Raw genomic sequence first — 13,975 nt, forward strand, 5'->3', positions numbered from 1 at the left:
TATCATTTGAACTTTTTTCAAATGATACTTGCTGGAATATTAATAAGCATGTTTTCAATTCAGAGACTGCCAACTGAGAAAAAAATAATTCTTACAAAATAACGAAACCTGGAACCCCTTGGTATAATTGGGTTTGGAAGATCATAAGAGGCTCATTTGTCAGGGGTCCCTTTACATATGAATGACACTAAATTAATTTGACTTGCATTTAAAAAGTCATATCTGGTCATTTTAAATAGGAGATAGCCCAAACCACAGCATTCAGATTATTTATGTAGAAAACCTTTATATATGTTGTTGCCACACACAATGAATAATCCAGTACTATTAAAAGAAAAGGATCAAAGTGGATCCTATCACCCACCAGTTGGAGGTGACATAAATATCATGATTATTCATTGTCATATCTGCATCTACATATTGCCAGGCTAAACATGTATGGTTTAGATAGGAGTAGAAACAAAAAACATTCTATGAATTTGATAAAGTAACCCATGTATGCCATAACCAACTAAGAATTATTGATTTCCTCCTCAAATATGCTTTAGATATTGATATATCCAATAAATAAGACCATCGTTTATTTTATATAGTGGAACTAAAGAAGCATTCCATTTGCCTTTAGAGTTGCCATTAAACCCATGTCTAGTTTTGAGGAGTTGTCTGATAATACAGTTGAGGGTATCATGGTCGTGTTCTGATTTTATATCTGTGTCATTATATATAAAAGTCTAGTCTTCATTATCTATGTAAAATCAAAGTGTTTCATTACAGAAGGAGTGTGTAATACGGCCTAGATTAGGTCCAGTTCCATTAAGGTTTTCTATGCATGAAGATAAATTACGAGCAATAAAATCAATAGCTATAGGGTATCCCTTGTTTCTATTGCTTTTTCCCAGTGCCAAGTCACGTGAGCATAAATATGTCTGCCAAAGTAAGGATACAAAACTTTTTATAAATCCAGCTTCCTAAATTGCTCACCCAAGTGTGTACTGGTGCAGGTTCTAGTATTCATGGTGGTTGTGCCCATTCATCTAGATGACTACATAACCAGCAGTTGCTTTGAGTAATGAAAGTAGCTATATTTTCAACAGTAGACTATAGAAGATATGCAGTATAAATAGTAAAATTTCCTAAAAAATAAGAGTTTGAACATTTTTTGTTATTGTAAAACAGAAACAAGTTTTAGTCAATGGAGTGGAGTCAAATGGACTCTTGTTCCCCATATTGGTAAAGCAGTCTACTTCATGATGTCATTTGCTTCTAGGGAAGGCTTTCTTTTGCATAGCCTTAATTTTAAGTCATCTGTATTTAACAAGTACAAAAGTCTAAGGGAATTCTCTTTATTTGAAAGACATTGACCCAAGGCTCAAGACCCTGAGGTTTTGGTGCAGTGTGTATGGTAAAAAGAACCAAATATAGTATCTTCCAGTGAGGCTCAAAGGCAGTTTTTCTGTGGCGTTATATCCAAAAAGACCCAATCTCCAGATTCTAGATAATGAAAGGCCTGATCACCATTGGTAAATGGACCACAGAAACCATCTTTCATTTGGTGAAAATATACTTTGGAATAATGCATCAAGGTCTTGCAGTATTAAGTCAGATTTAACAAGCGCAGGAAAAACATGGTGTTCTATTATAAATGTCATAGGTATTTCATTAATTATTTTATAAGGAGTCAGTTTGTTGTACCCATAGGAATTGATCTAATTGCCACTAAGGTCAGTGGTAAAACTTTTGGCTTGGGTAATTCAGTCAACTCTGTTAGTTTAGCTAATTTTAGTTTTAAGATTTTAGTTTTAAGATACCATTTGCTCTTTCAGTCTTTCCAGAAAATTGAGGATAATGAAGGCAATGTTAGTGTCATTGGGTTTGTAAAATCTTATTTAATTTTTTGATAATCTGTCCAGTAAAATGGTAGGCCCTGTTGCCAGAAATTTCTCTAGGGGTGCCCCATAAAGGAAACAAATATTTTAATAGTTTTGCTACTGTTGTGACATCATTCTTTCTGCAAGGAAAAGCATCAATCCCTCTTTAAAAAAAGGCACTCAATCACAAGAATATATTGATACCCAATTGAAGTTGGTAATTGAATGAAATCCATCTGCAGATGTTCAAATTGTCCAGCACATGGTAGAAATATGCCACTGGAAACCTTCAGGGATTTTTTTAGTATTATGAGTTTAACCAGTCAGACATTGATTATAAACCATTTTGACTGCTTTAGAACAACCATCCCATAAGTTCTTTTTCGTAATTTGAACCGTTTTGTCTACTTCATGATGGGTTGTGGAGTAAAGAACCTTTAACAGTAGCAATTTTAGGAACTCAGGAAACATGAAATGGTTGTCTAGGCCTTTAGTAAGTCCCATTTAACATTTAAATTTGCATCATTTTACATGCTATTTTTGTTTTTCCAATTCAGGTGCACAGCATTTTTTATCGAACAAATTATCATAAGTAATTTGATTTAGATAAATTTTATGAAGTTCATTAAAATCGAATATTTTAACAATTTTAGTGCTCTCTGACCTGACATGAAAGCCTACTAATGCATTTCTTTCATGTTTAGGTTGTCTTACAAGTATGAGCTTCAATGTCAATAATAGCAACCTATGAATGCAGCAGAATAGCTGAAAGAAGTTTATCCTATTGAACCCCATTTTTGGTGGGGTTCCACTGGAAGTGAGAAATTCTCTTTGTTTCTGTAATATTCCAAAATCACAGACAACTCCAAAGGCATATGTAATATCTGCATACATATTAATCGATTTATCTACAACAAGCCTAGTAAGAGCATATAACTCTGCAAGTTGTGCTAAATAATATTATGAAAGTGTTTCCTTTTCTATTAGTTCATGTTAATTAGTTACAGCATATCCTTCTTTATATTTCTCTTCTATAATTTTTGCATAATATCCATCAACATAAAGTATTAATTCAGTATTACCTAGTAGAGTTTCCTGTAAGTCAATGTGGAGAGTCAATAGTTATAATATCACACTTATAGTCTTCTCCATCTTCAATCGAAGGCAGCACAGTGGTAGGGTTAAACAGAATATAATATTTGAGATGGAGATTAGAAGATAAAAAGAGATGGATTTCATATATTGTTAGTCTACTTGAGGAAAAATGTTAGGTGTTATTGCAATTTAATAAGTTTTTGACTGCATATGGAACTTGTAGCTCATTCTCTTATACTAAGTGAGATTAGGTTTCTAACAATCTAGTTGCTGTGGCCACTGCTTTTAGACAAATTGGATATGCTCTAGCCACTGCATCTATCTGTAGGACATAATAACTAATAGGTTAATGTCATTGTTCCTGAGTAAGGACTTCCAAGTCTTGATGATCACATTTGTGAACAAGGAAAAAGTTATTACTTAGGAGTTATTTCTTAAAAGTTATTGAATGAAAAGTTATTTATTACTTGGGAGCCCTAATGTTAGAGGTTGTAGCAAAGCTCAAAATCTTTTAATTGTCTTTGAGTTGTCAGACTACGGAACCCTTCAATTATCTTCACTTTTTCAGGTGAGAGGGAAATTCACTCTGTTGTCAGACTATGTCTTCAGTAGTGGACCTTTTATGAAGAGAACTGAAGTTTTTCCATAAAGGCCATATGACTCTTGTAAGCTAACTGCTGTAAAAGATAAATTGAATCTTGATAAAAGAAGATAACAGTAGATCATGAACAAATTGAATTAGAGTGGAATTTTTAGAAAATTTTACAATTGACAGGTCTTAGTGTAATGCCTGAAAGAAATAAGATGGGGTTTCAGTGAACCCCTGTGGCATTACAGTCCAGGTACATTGCTGACTTTTCCAGGTAAAGGCTAACAAGTGTTGGCTCTCCCAACAACTGGAATACTAAAGAAGATGGAGCAGAGTTGTATTACCATGAACCATTTAGAATGTGTAGGCACATTAGTAACAAAGTTAGGATTTGCGACCACAGAAAATATGCATACCCTAATTTTATGTATTGTACATATGTCTTGAACAGATCTCTAACCCCATCCATTCGACTGTTTTTGTTTTTTTGTTTTTGTTTTTTTGAGACGGAGTCTCGCTGTCACCCAGGCTGGAGTGCAGTGGCACGATCTCGGCTCACTGCAAGCTCCGCCTCCCAGGTTCACGCCATTCTCCTGCCTCAGCCTCCCGAGTAGCTGGGACTATAGGCAACTGCCACCACGACCGGCTAATTCTTTTGTGGTTTTTTTAGTAGAGACAGGATTTCACCGTGTTAGCCAGGATGGTCTTGATCTCCTGACCTCATGATCCACCCACCTCGGCCTCCCAAAGTGCTGGGATTGCAGGCGTGAGCCACCGCGCCAGGCCCCATTCGATTTTTTAACTAGTAAAATTGAAGTCTTACAGGGAATAACAGAAGGAATTGTAAGTCCTTGTTTTATTAAATCTTCCACAATAGGTGAAAGTCCTTAAATTGCCTCTGACTTTAGTAGGTATTGGGGCAATTTAGGCAATAGCTTAGAATAGTCTATTTGAACTTTTGTATGTTTAGCACATTTAATTTTTTCTATGTCAGCTGAAGAAGCAGCCCACACATATTTTGGTACTTCAGAGAGATCTGGTTTTCCCGTAAGTTTTGGTTTCAACATGATAAATTCCTGTTTGTAGGGAACAGAACAATTCAGGTTCAGGAGGGCCAGGAAACTCTAGGAATAATTATCCTTCTGAAGAGAATGTTAGGAGTCCTCTCAATTAGGAAAGCATAGCTCATCCCAATAAATTTACTGGAATGGTATTACATAGTAGGAAGGCATGCCTTTCTGAGACCAGCCTAAGAGTCATTTGGACTAATTTAGACACAGGGATTCTCTGAACTTAATTTGAAAACGCTACCACAGAAATATTTTCTTTACTCCAGGAGATTTGTTGATTTAGTAGGCTGGGGTTTAAAGTGGATAAGGTGGCTTTGGCATCCAGCAACACCATACATAGTTCCCTGTTGATTGAGATCTTAGTTTCCCTATGTTTATTTAAGGATATTATGAGAATAACTTACTGGAAAATCTCTTGTAGCCCCATCCAGGTTGATTATTGTTTCAAGAGTCAAGCTCTCGGGAATTTCATCTAATGCAGAAACAATCTTCTCATTGTTTTATTTCAGCATTTGTTTCTTTTCTTGTTCTAAAGTGCTCTCAAAATATTCAGCTATGAGGACTGCTTCAGTCATATCAGTGACTTCCCATTCAATCTTATGGGTTTTTTTTTTAATTTTGTTTTTATCATGTCATGCAGCTCTGGTCAAAGCCAATTAACAAACAGGGCCATAAGAACCATTTCAGTTTCACCAGGAAATACATGCTGCTGTATTTTAAGACCAGAGTGTTTAACAACTAAGACTTCCAATTTAGCCCTGAAATCAGAAAGAAATGTATCTCTTTTTTCTATTTATAATGTACCAGTCAATCTTTTCTGGGAAGACAATGGGAATATCTTCTATAAGTTTTTTAGGCATCTTATGAGCCATTTCTAGAAGTGTCTCTTGAAAGGTCATCAACACTTTCCTGAGGCTTATCCCATCTCCCTGTAGTTACCTATCTATTTTCTTCCCCATGTTGTAATATCATGTGCATAAACTGATTCAAATCAGGGATCACCAGGACATAGGCCCCTATGAAGATTCTAAAGTCCTCAGTAATTCTTTAACAGATTTTCTCTAATATTTGAAATATCTTTTGTTATAGCTCTGAGTTTAGTTTTTGACCAGAGTAAAAGTAGTTACAAGAGCCAGATCCGGCTGTTCTGAAGATCTAGCTTTATAAGACATTAAGCTAACTGTCCTTTTCTCATTATTCTCAGGGCAAAAGTGTAGTTGAGCAAAAGAGTTAGTAAGTTCAGGGCAAGAAGATAGTTGAATAAATGGGTTAAAGGTTCAAAATAAACTTTAGAGAAGGTAAAGGAGGATAAAGGGAGAAAAATCCTCATAGATACATCAGTTACCATACAACTTTATTTGTTTTCACCCTCAATTTGTTGTTTAAGCTTTAGATGCCTTATTTGTCTTTAGTAAAGGGTCTTTTTAGAGAGTCAATTTTGTAATCAGTAAGTCTTTTAGAAGACTCTATATCCATTACAAAATGCATCCCATTGATACTGGGGTGTTCAAGATTGCTTCCTTGCCAATGGATTCAATAAATGAATACTTTTATCTCAAATAAAACTTCTCCACTGCAACTCTAAATCATCTCTGGCAAGGTATGTACAATCATGTCTCTAGAAAGGCGCAGGTTTTGAGTCCATAATTTTTGAACATAAAATTAGCTAGCATTCCAGATAGAGAAGTCCCTGACTCCTTAATGCTTATAAACCCATCACACTCAGTCCTTCTAAGCTTTTACCTACCCAATGCCTCCAACTGGAACAAGTTTAGTTCCTGTTGAATACTCAGTTCAATCTCCACACCAAATTGGAACAAATTTACTCAAACTCAGAAAGCTCAGGATGCAAAATGTGGAGCACAGAATAAGAAAGACACTTATTCAGGAACTCCAGTTGCAGCAAGAAAGCAGTGGGCACAATGAGCTCCGTGTGGACCTTTCACTGGGCTCCATGATACTCCCAGGAGTCACTGGGGATTGCCTTCATATCTCACTTCTGCCACCAAACTGTAAAAGAAAACTCTTAGGCATAATACAATTTTAAAGAGTTTAAGTAAGAAGCAATTCTTGAATCAGGAAATGCCAAACTGAAAGAGGTTTATTGTTCCAATGACAAGGTGTCATAGACAAGTATTTATGGGGTGAATGGTTGGTTGTAGTTACAAAATTGCCCTTTTTTGGTTTACCTTATTGAAAAGTCTCTAGTCACGTAACCACGTTAGCTGGCTGCTCATCATTAGCAGGATTTTGTTTCTGTCTAACATAAGCATTTATCAGAAATGTCCCATGGAAAGTTCCACTTACGCTTGCAGTTTAAGCAAGGTTCAGGCTATTTTTAAGATCTATTTGGTTTTGTTTGCCAGGAATTTTTCAGGCTTGGTCTTCATTTTAATTTTAATTTAACAGTTCCTAGTTTTATTCTATTGTGATCAGTGTGTGCTGTTGTAATATTTCTACTTTATAGAACTTACTACTTTTCTTAAATTCCCCACATACGATTATATTTTGTGACAGTTCCAATATTCTTAAGATGAATGTGCGTTTGCTATTATCAGGATGTCACTTCAATATGTAGCCATAAGGTTGTCCTTATTGATTATGTTGATCAGGTCCTCAGTATTCTTACTTGCTTTTTTGGCCACTGATCTGTCTTGTACAGAAAGTGGAATTTAAAATTGTTCTTCTATTAGTGTATTTTTATCTATGTATTCATGTATTTCCTGTAATTTTTTCTTTATGAAGATAATTACTATCATTTTTTGTACATATTTATAACTGTTTTATAATTATTCTAAATTATTGGCTTTAGTATTAGTAAAAGCGTCCTTTGTTGAATTTGATACTTCTTAATGCAAATTACACTTTGAAATCAGCAAAACAATGTCTACTTTACTGTTTCTATTTGCCTACTATATATATTTTCCATGGTTTTATTTGTTAGCCTTTTTGTATTATTCTTTAGACATGTCTCTGGTATACAGATTATAGTTGGGTATTTCTTTGCTAGACAAATTTGAAAATAATTTTCCTTTTAATAGGTGACTTCAGCCTATTCATATTTACTGATATAACTGATATATAGAATTATTTTAAATTTTTCAAGTTAAAAAATACCTTAGTGATCATATAGCTAAAAGGCCTACTAGAAGTTTTAGTATGTTACATTAAAATAAGTGCAGAAATTGAATCAGACTCTCTGGACTCCCAAAATTCTAAATAAGGATGATAGAACCCCTTATGTTTTGGTAAGTGTGTGTGTGTTTGTGTGTGTGTGTATCTGTGTGTGTTTCTATGTATGTCTGTGAGTATGACATTTTCATATGCATCTTTTGAGCTACTCTACACACACACACACACACACACACACACACACACACACACCCCTCAATAATATGAGCTACTTGGCTTTTATGTACAACCTCCACCTCATTATTCCTCATTCTGCTGCCACATGCATACAAACATCACTAGAATGCCAGGCATATGGTAGGTGGTCAGTAAATATTTGCTGTATTAATAAATATATAAATAACCCAGAGGAAGAGCCCTCTTAAAAGTTAAGTATATTTATTAAATTATGTGCATTCATCCCTCCAATTGCCTGTGGAGTAAAGTTATAGATATATACAATGTATTTATTTTTCTGGTTTGGGTGGAATATAGTCTAATTGTTTTAATGCATCCTGTTTTCATGTAATATTTTCTATCTGCAATGGTTTCTAAGGTCAGACACCTAGTAACTGTCCAGCTGTGAACAGTCCAGCTTATTAAACTGCACTTTCTGTTTTTAACTTTATCCCAAAATCATATCTCATTTGAAAAACTACTTAAATTGTTGCCTGAGAGCTTCAATAAAAACATTTCTACCACACTTGGCATACAATTCAGATTCCAGGCCCAACCCTACTATATTGACTAGCGTAATTGCTCTTTTTAGGGAACCAAGGGAATTTGAAATAATGTTGATTTATTGGCACCTTAGAAAAGCACTGGTATCACAGGCTTATTAGTGCAACTCCCTGGCATGCTTTCTCCCAGTTTCAGGTGTTCTGATTTAGTTTCCAGAAAGAATATAGAGGTTTTAACTTTGAATTTGCATCATTAATTTCACTAAGTCATTTGGACAGCAGGGCACTTAAAGCTTCCTCAGCAATTTGAATGAAAGAAGACTTGGAAAATGCCTCAGTCAAATGCTTCTTATTCTAAACTGAAAACTTTCATTAGAAATAGACTACACTGTCCATGGAAGATTTATGAGTATATGATTGAATCATTAATGATAGATATGATGATAATATGTGCAGCTTTCCAAAATGCATAAGTGAAAAGCATCATTTTTATTTTCAATGTGCCATGCATATATCATGAATTTAATTAAAATTTAAAAACGCGCTTGTGAAGGAATTGCTATAGTATTCAAGTTGGGTGTTCCTATGAATACTTAGAGGAATTAAAAGTTATAAAAAATAAAGCAGTGACTGAAAACTATTTAGGTTATCATTTTTAAAAATAATTAAAATAATTTTGCTGTTAAAAATAAACATTATTTCATTGTTTAAAATATTTAGAAAATACTGATTGACAGAAAAAGAAGAAAACATCTCAGCTGTTTAAGATTTTGGTATTAAAAATGTGTAGAACTTTTTAATAAATATATATGTAGGGGCCTTCATAGTTTGTTTTAAATTAGAGTACCCACATCCATATTCATATCAGGGTGGACATTTTTCACGTTTTGACTGCCCAGTATCAGCACGTTTTTTTCTATATGTGAGGGATTCCTTACCTTGTAAGAACTAAAGGCTGATCTTGCCTGCGATTATTTGGTTGGAGACACTCTCCTCACTTTCCCAGGTTTTTGACCAACATGTTTAGAAAGGAGTTCCTAAGCTTAGCTAATCATCATAGTTCATCCTAGAGCTACTGGCATAAGAGGAAGTTCTTTCTTGCAATAACAATAAAGGCAGGAGGTCCTTCACTTTTCTACTGATTAAAATGGTGGCAATTCAAGCTGCAGTGTTTTAAAATGAGGATGTGTGAGTCCCTAAATCTTGTTTTCCTTTCTCAAGTTTGTTTTGGCTGTTCTTAATCCCTTCTATTTTCATATAAATTTTAGTATTAGCTTGTCAAATTCTTCAAAAAAAATTCAGCTGAAATTTTGATAATGTTTGTTCTGAATCTGTAGGTTAACTTGGGGAGTGTTGCTATCTTAAAAATAACTGTACCTTCTGATCCAGAAACAAGGTTTGTTCCACTTATCTAGTTTCTCCTTAATTTCTTTCAACAATGGTTTATAGTTCACAGCATATAATTTTTTCACTGGCTTTGTTAAATATATTTTTAAGTGTTATATTATTTTTAATGCTATTGTACACAGAATCGTTGCAAATTGTTCACTGCTAATATATATACTGATAATTGATTTTTGTATATCAATATTTTGTTCTGCAACCTTGTTAAACTCATTTATTCTACTTTTTACTAGTTTCCTTTGAAATTTCTAAATATAAGATCATGTCATCTGAAAATAGTTTTATTTCTTTCTTGTTAAGATGACTACCTTTTATTTCCTTTTCTTGCTTAATTATTTTGCCTAGAACTTCCATCACAATGTTAAAAAGAAATAGCAAGAGTCAATATCCTTTTATTTTGTATGATCACTCAGTCATTCCCCATTAAGTATGATCTTAGTCCTAGATTTTTGTAGATGCCTTTTATGAGGCTGAGGAAGTTTCCTTCAATTCCTAGATCAGTAAGTATTTTTTATTAAAAATCTGTTGGATTTTGTCAAATGTTTCCTGTATTTATTGAGATACTCATGTAGTTTTTGTCTTTCGATACGGTGTATTACATTGATTTTCAGATGTTAAAACAAACTTGTGTTCCTGGGGTAAATCCCACTTGATCATGGTACATCATTCTATTTACATGTTCCCTGGATTTGGTCTGCTATTTTTCTTATGGTATCTTTATCTGGTTTAGGATAATACTGGCCTTATACAACAAGCCTGTGCTTTTTTTTTCTGGGAAATGTTTAAAGTACCAATTGAATCTCTTGATTTATTAGTTATAGGTCTGTTCACATTTTCCATTTCTTCTTAAATAAGTTGTGGTTGTTTTGTCTTCTTAGAAACTTGTCCATTTCTTCTAAGTTATCTAGTTTGTGGGTATACAATGGTTTGTCATATTCCCTTATGATCCCTTTTACTTCTGGAAGGTCAATAGTGCCCTCTTTCCTTTCAGACTTGGTCTTCTACCTTTATTTTCTTGGTTAGTTTAGCTTACATTTCATCAATTTCATTGATATAGTCAAATAACTGATGTTCAGTTTTGTTGATTTTCTCTTTTGTTTTACTATTCCATAGTTCACTAATTTCTTCTTTAATCCTTATTATTTCTTTCCACCTGCTTGCTCTAGCACTAATGTGTTTTTTTTTTGTTTATTTTTTTTTATTTTTTATTTTTTGCTGTTTGGTGCCTTAACATTAAAGGTAAAGTTTTCTATGTGATACCTTTCTACTTATTAAATATAGCCAATAGAGTTATACATTTCCCTGCAAGCATGGCTACTTTCACTGCATCCCATTGCCTTTTGATTGAAGTGTTTAATTCATATGCATTTAGGATAATTTCTCATAAGTTAGAACACGATCTTCTCTTTTGGTTTTATTTTCTATTTTATTCATGTCTTCTTTGTTCTTCTATTCCCTCTTCATGGTTTTCTTTTAGGATAAGTGAACATTTTCTTGTACAATATTTTTATTCCTTTTATAATTTTTTATTTATTAAAAATTTTTAGTGTTTCTTTTGGGGGTTACCATATATATCTTATCTTACCCTAATCCTCTACAAATTTTTACTAATTTAATTCCAACGAGATACAAAACATTGTTACTATATAGGTCTATTTCTTCTTCCTCCTTTATGTAATATTATTGGTATACATGCTACATCAGTATGTGTTACACATCCAAAATGCTGTTGTAACAATTATTATTTTATATAATTTTAATTTTTTATAAAGCTGAGAGAAGAAATAACATCAAGCATATAATTGTAGAGTTTGTAATAATAACTTTCTTCTTTACCATGTCTGGTTTTCTTTACTTGTTCCTGTGAATTCTAGTTACTCTCTGGTGTCATTTCCTTTTTCCAATATAGCTTTGCTATCACCCACCCCCTTTTGCTTTTATTGCCAAATATTTTACATTTCTATATGTCACAGGCTTAACAATACAATTATATACACTTTATATAATTGATAACTAAATAAATTAAGAGATGAAAGGAGATGAGGGGGGTGGAGCCAAGATGGCTGAATAGGAACAGCTCCAGTCTACAGATCCCAGCGTGAGCAAAGCAGAGGACGGGAGATTTCTGCATTTCCAATGGAGGTACTGGGTTCATCTCACTGGGGAGTGCTGGACAGTGGGTGCAGGACAGTGGGTGCAGTGCACCATTTGTGAGCCAAAGCAGGGCAAGGCATTGTCTCACCTGGGAAGCGCAAGGCGTGCCACACCCGGGAAGTGCAAGGGGTCAGGGAATTCCCTTTCCTAGTCAAAGAAAGGGGTGACAGATGGCACCTGGAAAATTGGGTCACTCCCACCCTAATACTGCGCTCTTCCAACGGGCTGAAGGGCACACCAGGAGATTATATCCCGCACCTGGCTCGGAGGGTCCTATGCCCATGGAGCATCGCTCACTGCTAGCACAGCAGTTTGAGATCAAATTGCAAGGTGGCAGCGAGGCTGGGGAAGGGGCATCCATCATTGCTCAGGCTTGAGTAGGTAAACAAAGCTGCTGGGAAGCTCGAACGGGGTGGAGCCCACCACAGCTCAAGGAGGCCTGCATGCCTCTGTAGGCTCCACCTCTGGCAGCAGGGCACAGACAAACAAAAGACAGCAATAACCTCTGCAGTCTTAAATGTCCCTGTGTGACAGCTTTGAAGAGATTAGTGGTTCTCCCAGCACGCAGCTTGAGATCTGAGAGCAGGTAGACTGCCTCCTCAAGTGGGTCCCTGACCCCTGAGTAGCCTAACTGGGAGGCACCCCCCAGTAGGGGAGGACTGACACCTCACACGGCCCGGTACTCCTCTCAGACAAAACTTCCAGTAGAACGATCAGGCAGCAGCATTTGCGGTTCACCAATATCCGCTGTTCTGTCGCCACCGCTGCTGATACCCAGGCAAACAGGGTCTGGAGTGGACCTACAGAAAGCTCCAACAGACCTGCAGCTGAGGGTCCTGACTGTTAGAAGAAAAACTAACAAACAGAAAGGACATCCACACCAAAAACCCATCTGCACTTCACCATCATCAAAGACCAAAGGTAGATAAAACCACAAAGATGAGGAAAAAACAGAGCAGAAAAACCGGAAACTCTAAAAATCAGAGCGCCTCTCCTCCTCCAAAGAAACATATCTCCTCACCAGCAACGGAACAAAGCTGGACAGAGAATGACTTTGACGAGTTGAGAGAGGAAGGCTTCAGAAGAACAAACTACTCCGAGCTAAAGGAGGAAGTTCGAACCAATGGCAAAGAAGTTAAAAACTTCGAAAAAAAAAATTAGACGAATGGATAACTAGAATAACTAATGCAGAGAAGTCCTTAAAGGACCTGATGGCATTGAAAACCACAGCACAAGAACTACATGACAAATGCACAAGCCTCAGTAACCGATGCGATCAACTAGAAGAAAGGGTATCAGCAATGGAAGCTGAAATGAATGAAACGAAGCATGAAGAGAAGTTTAGAGAAAAAAGAATAAAAAGAAACGAACAAAGCCTCCAAGAAATATGGGACTATGTGAAAAGATGAAATCTACGTCTGATTGGTGTACCTGAAAGTGATGGGGAGAATGGAACCAAGTTGGAAAACATTCTGCAGAATATTATCTAGGAGAACTTCCCCAATCTAGCAAGGCAGGCCAACATTCAGATTCAGGAAATCCAGAGAACGCCACAAAGATACTCCTCGAGAAGAGCAACTCCAAGACACATAATTGTCAGATTCACCAAAGTTGAAATGAAGGAAAAAATGTTAAGGGCAGCCAGAGAGAAAGGTCAGGTTACCCACGAAGGGAAGCCCATCACACTAACAGCTGATCTCTCGGCAGAAACTCTACAAGCCAGAAGAGAGTGGGGGCCAATACTCAACATTCTTAAAGAAAAGAATTTTCAACCCAGAATTTCATATCCAGCTAAAATAAGCTTCATAAGTGAAGGAGAAATAAAATACTTTACAGACAAGCAAATGCTGAGAGATTTTGTCACCACCAGGCCTGCCCTAAAAGAGCTCCTGAAGGAAGCACTAAACATGGAAAGGAACAACAGGTACCAGCCACTGCAAAAAC

The sequence above is a fragment of the Hylobates moloch genome, unplaced genomic scaffold, assembly GCF_009828535.3.
Source record: "Hylobates moloch isolate HMO894 unplaced genomic scaffold, HMol_V3 SCAFFOLD_11, whole genome shotgun sequence".
NCBI lineage: Eukaryota > Metazoa > Chordata > Mammalia > Primates > Hylobatidae > Hylobates > Hylobates moloch.